Source organism: Malurus melanocephalus, unplaced genomic scaffold, assembly GCF_030028575.1.
Source record: "Malurus melanocephalus ecotype Western Australia unplaced genomic scaffold, MMel_1.1 scaffold_221, whole genome shotgun sequence".
Lineage (NCBI taxonomy): Eukaryota > Metazoa > Chordata > Aves > Passeriformes > Maluridae > Malurus > Malurus melanocephalus.
Window position 1 is genome coordinate 1235533 of NW_026623453.1, and position 7290 is coordinate 1242822.

Below are 7290 nucleotides of genomic sequence, written 5' to 3' on the forward strand. Positions count from 1 at the left end.
TTTTTTTTTTTTTTCAATGGAGCTCCCTGACAATCATTTGTGTTGATGGCAGAAACGCTGACAACAACAGGTATCTGATGTGTGTCCTTACACTGCTGGGTGCTGGGCACCCTGTGAGGAGAGAATATGGCACAAGTTGAGCTATAGGCACTCTGCTGTGCCAAGAACATTTTATTCTGTTATCAAACCTAATTAAACATTAAAAGCAACTGTGTACTCAAAAACGTCCCCAGCTGTGGAGCACAACTGATTGGCAATCTGTTCTCTTGTGTGCGCAGGGGTGGCAGGCAAAAAAATAATCAAACAAACCATGTCAATGTGCAGAGCAAGGCCTGAAAAACAAATCTGTTAGACATGGCAGAGGCAGTCCATGTCTGTGTGGACACACATAAGCAAACACCACCACTCTAGTGGTCAAGTGTTCTTTTCTATGTTCATATCTTTCATTCCACTTTTTGCCCGCCTCCTAAACAAGCAGCACGTGTCGTACTTGTGGAAYGAGTTCCATTTCAGCTGTATGGAGCAGGTGTGTGGTGGTCGAAGGCACCTCTTGCAGCCATGTGTCCTGGTGCAGCCCCTCACTGCTCCAGCTCACGCAGGGCCCTCAGCAGCAAACACAGCCCAGCAGATGGAACCCAGCTCCAAGCAGGGGCACAACAGCAGCTCAAGTCCCTGTCGCACTCAAGCCATGGACTCTGGTAAGTTGTTAGCACAGACATACACTGTGCTGTCAGCCACGTCACATGCACAACCCTGCCAAGAGCAAAGAGACGTTCCTCCCACAGAGCAAGTGAAGAMTACCTCTAACTTGAGGCTTCATCCACCCCACCTGCGATGTAGTTTGGGGCAGTGGGCATCTCCTGACCTGCTGCCTTCAAGTGTATGATGCAGAACTCCTTCAATCATWCTTGGGGCCTGTACGAGGCTGTTCTCTGGTGTTACTGACTTTGCTACTGCCAGTTTTGGGAAGATTGTTTTCCTGAGAAACTGGGAGAGGCTCATGGGCAGCTTGGAAGGTYGGTCCATCAGAGTCCATGTAAAGAAAATGTATTCTATTTTAAGGGTTTCTTGGGTTTTTTTGTTTGTTTAACCTTACAACAATAAACATTAGATTTATTATGAATTTAACRGAGTGGATTTAACATTTTTAACAGTGGATGCCATTTTTAATAGTGGCATACTGGGAAGCCCTGCCTGTGTGCTCATGTAAGGAAGTGTTTGGGTATCTTTGCAGCAGGAACTAAAGAGCTGCAGTTACAACTTCAGCTTACACTTACAACTACAGCGTCCTTCTGAGCCATAAATCTGCCCTTGCTGTGCCTTTTGAGACAGCTCAGTCCTGTGCTGATGCTGCTGCTGCTGCCAGCAGGTAGCAGTTTCTGCACCAATTCTCTTGGTACATGAGTCATGAAACATGTGCTCTGGTGAGTATGAACTCATGGAAAAAACATACTGGGGCGTCTAAGGAAAAAGCCCTTTCTAGTAAGCAGTGGGGATCAAATGATCAAAAAAACTTGCTTTTACTGTTTGAAAGTTTATGCTTGATAAGTAGCTCCTGGGCCAGAGCATYCTGGTACTGTGTTTCCATCTCAGCCCTGCTGCAGGGGCTCCTGGCCCCCTCTTCACCAGGGAGCTGTGCTTCTGTCATACACATGAAGAATATCCCATTTATCCGCAGAACAGCCCTGGGTGGGGACCATACAGGTGAAATAAATACGTTTGCAGTGGTATACGGCACACACAGCACTGCTGCATTTCTCACACAGAACCATCTGTACCAGGCTGTGCAAACCAAAGGAGTGCAGTTAAGCTGCTATTGCTGTACTAAGTAGCCTCATCACTCTCCTCACTGTTAGATACCTGAAAACCCAAAATACTGGGTAGTTACATCTTGACAATCCTGATGTGGTTTTCTTTCCACCAATATTTCAATGTACTTTCTTAATTATAACAACCAGCAGTAAAATGTATATACTGCAAAAAGACTGACACTTCTGCAACTAAGAGCACAAGAACTGTGAGGGAATTATAAAAGTTGAACTTCATTTCATGGTTTGGTGTGGCAATCCTACATCTGATTTTAAGTTTTCTCAGTAAATCAGATATTAAAGAAAGCCAGCTGCTTCTGTTAAATAAACTCCATTGTCTAAGMCTTAGAGGGAGCAAACCAGCCAGGTGGAGTTATTGATCTGTGAATATCAGCTGGCCTGGCCTCCCAGGCAGAGCACTCCTGTTCCTTGTAATTGCCAGCGTCTACAAGRGAGCAATGCCTGAACCAGCGGGCAGGGAGACCTGCTGCTCTGCTGGGTTTTGCTTCTCTGAGCTGCAAACAGTTTATTACCAGCAAAGTAGGGAATCTGTCAGTGTAAGAACTCCCTGTGGAAACTTTAGCTCAGTTGAAGACAATGGCAAAAATCCCACGACTTGTGTTGTGGTGTGTGTGTGTTATATCAGACGTGACACAATGCAGGAGGGAGTTCTTGTYTCACTTCATCGACGGAACAATCTGAAACTGCTTCAGAGATTTGCCTCCTGAACGGGATGCTACCTGCTTTTTTTTGCAATTTCCTTCTTTGTCTCCAGCGTTAAGAAATCAATGAAATTATACTTTGACATCCACAAGGTAACAGTTTTCAGGTTTTAAAATTGATTGGTTTATTGGTGAGGAAYGTAAAGATTATTCTTTTATCTCTGSTCTGGTTTAAGCCTGATGRAAAAAACCCAAACCCAAACAAATACAAAACCCCAAACCACCTTGTGAAATTGATTCAAAAATTATGCTAAGAAGTGTTTTTATTTTGGGATGGGAGACTTAAGCTTTGAGTTTCTTTGAAGTGGTAGCTGTACTGGGTTTATATTGCTTTGTTTTGCTTGTTTGGATCCTGTATGTTAATTTGTGTTGYAATACTTTTAAGTATAAGCAAACATTTTGRAATATGAAGCTTGGATATTAATATRGTTTGGACTTGGGTGATTTGTTTGCAAATCACTCTGTTCTGACCTGTTTTTTWAAATTCTCATTTGCAGTTGGATTGCAGCTTCTAAAAATGGCAATTCAAGTGTGTGTTTTAGGGCACCATCTTCTGGCAGCCAGCACACACTGTATTTGAATGGCTGCCCTCCCTAGACACAACTATGTAAAATATTTCTGACTAACACYACTCTGCAGGCTTACAGGTGATTTCTCATTCTAAATCTGCAATAAAACACTATTTAACATTTTTTACATTCTTCTTAGTCACTGGAACTGCAGCTATTCACTGTGCTGCACAAACATAACTTGGGACAGACCCTGTAAAATTCCAGTCACAACAGGCGCTTTGTGAACATGCTGGGGTAGACAGACAACATCTGTCCAAGCACTTATGATTAATGCACCATGTATGTATCTTATTTCCTTTATAGCTTCATTTTCCACTTCTCTTACATATTTCAGATAATCACACTTCTGTCCAGCGCAGTTTATTGGCTCATACTTTCAAGGCTGCACAGGGCACTGGCCATAASTCCTTGCACTCACAGAACACAGTCACTGTATATTCCGATCCAATCAGTCAGCAACCAATACATTCGCAAAAATCCATAATTTACTTAGCCAGTTCACTTAGCACCGCACCCACTTAGTACTTTTAAGAAGGTCTTAAGTTCTATAGCTTCTGATTTCAGCATCATGGAGAAGCTACAATTTCTCTTGATACAGTGAAAAGAAAGTCCTGATTACAATAGTGCAAACCTTCACTCAGCAGAGTAAGCAGAGAGCATTAGTGCATGAATAAAGAATGGAAACACTGCATGAGGGTCAGGCTGCCAGACACACGCTGCCCTCTGCTCTGGTGGTGAAAAGCATCAGCCACATTGTATGTGCCTCTTGGTAAGCATCAGCCATACTGTATGTGCCTCCTTCTACCCATTAAAGAAATGAGGCAGGCTACCAGCACTGACCTTCTGACCTGGCAACACCACACACTTSAGCTGTGATGAGAAGGATCATTGTAGAATGATTGGTTTGTCAAGAACACCACTTACATTTACATTTCACTGTATTTTCCATATAGAATGGTATTGTAGAAGTATCACTTGTTAGCTAAAAAGAATGAACAAATTTGCAAAGACAGAGCTGTTGCACAGGTTTAACTAATGAAGGCTGGTCTCTGGCATCCTCTGCCCTCTCCAGCTTGTAGCTCCTCTCCAAATCCCCAATAATGCCACAGTCCAAGGAGCCCTGCCTTMCACAGAGCTCCTGCACTTACCTGGCAGGAAATGTGTCAGTCCCACACCTCCAAAGCCAAAGTGCTACCACAGAAGCTTCTGGGGGGTCTGTCTCTTCTTCTCTCCAGCCACTGCTTCGGTATTGCAGGGATGGACTTGCTTAACGTTTTGCAGGTAGCTTTGAGTGTTGCTGAAGAGGACTGGCAGAGCAATTCCATAAGTATCTTTTCTTTTGGAAATCGTTCTGCAAACTTGTAACTTTTTCTCAGGTGAGTGAAGGAGTCTGCTGGTGAGATAAAGATAACATGTATCTAAAAGCAATTTCCTTCTTTTAATGTAACAGCTATCAAGCTATATCCACATTTATGTACTTCATCCTGTTCCYCCTTTAAAAGAATCAAGGCCTCCAAATCAAAGCATTGCCTCTCCCTCACATCCCTCGTCTCCGGGTATAAGCTCCCTGTAGTCATTCTGCTTAGACACTAGCCCAGAAAAAATCTCAGGCAATCAAAAACCAGATAATGGACTTGTGCACCATTTGCTGTATTACCTTCATCCTAGTTCCTGCTTTCTTGCACATTCTGTATTTCAGATGCACAAGGCTTCTTGCCCTTTTAGCTGCAAGAAGAATAAACAAGTGTCTCTACCTATAGACACAAACAACCCCAGATTTATTTTCCTTAATTCTGTGTTTATTCCATTTTCTAACCCAAATTTAAAATTTTGGGTGGCAGTAGAAGTAAGGCTTCAAGCAGATATCAGTGTGTCTACAGACTGAACACAAGCTGATTTTATCTTCTGCAGTCTAATAAATGCAAGCAATCTTTGTTGTAAAGGTCAGAACTTGAAATGGCACATCAGTCTGCTCCCACCATCAGCATCGAGAGGCCAGGCAAGGATGCACCTCTCTGTGGTTCAGCTATAGACTGGTTAAATAAAGTACAGCTAAATATCACACAGAAACACCACAAACAATAAATGGTTATCTACAAGAATCMGTGGCTCTTCAGGAAATGGGCTGGCATGGGGCTGTCTGTCATCACGGTCCCAGAGTTCTTTCCCTTGTATGGTTGTCATTTGCCTCATAAAGGTGATTCTCYAGACACTTTGGGAGCTCCTTCACCCTCTGTCAGAACAGCTTAATGAGTCTCTAGTTAACTGCTGTCAGTCATCAATGGTCAATATTCCTTTCCRTGCTCTGCTGCAGAAAAGGGTTATTGAATTAAATAGCATGCAAACAYTAGATACATTCTGTAATATTCCACTATTTTCTTGTCCATACATGGCACTCAAATTCACAAAATAAATTAAAAATGCAAGTGTGAAGAATTGTTTCTATAAAAGCATCCAGCAAAGCTTGTCTGTGTTAGAGAATTTTGCATAAGTATAAACGAACAACATGAGAACCCTGTGTGACAGCAGAGCCAATTTATAACATTGCAAATAGCATTCTGTAGACTGATTTAATGAGCCAGGCTCAAAAATTGTTAGTGAAGACAGAGCCTACATTAGATTGCCAAGCCAAAACCCTGGGAAGAAWTTCTTTTCCATTTTAACATTTAGATCTTGTGCCTTCCAACTAGACTTCCTTCCTTATGACCATTACTGGTATTAAGAGTTGAACAAATTGTCATTTGAAAAACGGAGGGGTTTTTAATTACTTGAAAGTTTAATTAATGCTTCAATTGATAATTTTTTCTAAAGAGCAAGGGAAAGTTTAATTTGGAAAATTCTACATCAATACTAGTCACCATCAATAATGTTGGTGACTAGTAGCCAATTAAGGACACCCATACTCCACCAGTTCTGAAAAGCAGCTTTTCATTTCGCACAGCRGCAGTTTGCATTTAGTGGTTCATTGTGTACTGCCAAACTCCAGAAGAACTGACCAGAAGGGCCAAGAGCCTGTCCCATGTTCTGTGGGAGCAGCCCATGTAAAGGAAATACATTAAAAATCCTTCACTTCAAAGTGTGYTGCAGGAGGGATCCAGAAGCATTCTCTGCCCAGCTAACTCCTCAGTGCCCAGCCATGAGCAGCACAACTGCGTCCCCTACGTACATCACCCCACAATTGCTGCTGCAGCTCCATTCTGACCTTTCATGCTGCAAAACAAATGATGACACATTGTTAACGATAACTTAAGGAAATGCCAGGGAGACAGAATAGAGCCCCCCTTTTATTCACCTCTTGGTGATATTTCAGCTTATATACCACTCAACTTCCAACTCACCAACAGTCTCAACTTCAGTAAAACCAATGCAGTAAGTTAYCAGAATTATACCCTCTACTGGCAATAAAAAAAAAAATAGCAAGTGAAATTAAATGAATAAGTCAATTTTTAATAAATCTTAAAACCAAAATATGTCAGCCTTCATTTTTGGAAGATGTCATCAGACATCAAATTCTAGTGCTTCAGCTGTTTATGGCGTTTTCCATTGTATCACTGCAATCCTTTCTGTAACATGTCTTATTTACATCTTTACCTCAGTCTTCACTTCTGACAGCCAAGCAACAGCTAACTCAAAAGGATTTCAGTGTGAACTATGATGCCTTCAAACAAGCCACTGCATTAGWCTGTTACTACCTAAAAGAAGAAATAAAACATTAACTACCTCATAGAAGCTTTTTTTTTAACATATTGATGAGCTGGTCTTTGTTTTTGTAACATTGTCCTTCTATACAGTTCACATTTCCATCACAATTCACTCAATCTGCAAACTGTATCATAATCAATCTTGCTGCTCAACTGCTGTGCCCTGGAAGGCTCACTGCACAGTCACCTGGGAATGGGAGCAGTTTTGGTTCCCTGTCGTGCACGTGGGAGATTATTTTGGTACAGTGACAGAAATGGCCAATTAATGCATTCTAAGAATCAACACTGACAGATCTGTGAGTTACCAACACAAATGCAGTAGGTTTTAAGACACTGATTCTGAATATCACACTTTTGTCCTACACACAAAGTCTAATGCATAAAAATCAGCTTTCATCTTTCTGAAGGCATGAGGTGGTGAGGGCGTGTGTGTTGTGGTGCAACTGCTGCAGCTGAAGAGCCCAATAACTGATTGTCCAAGAAAAAA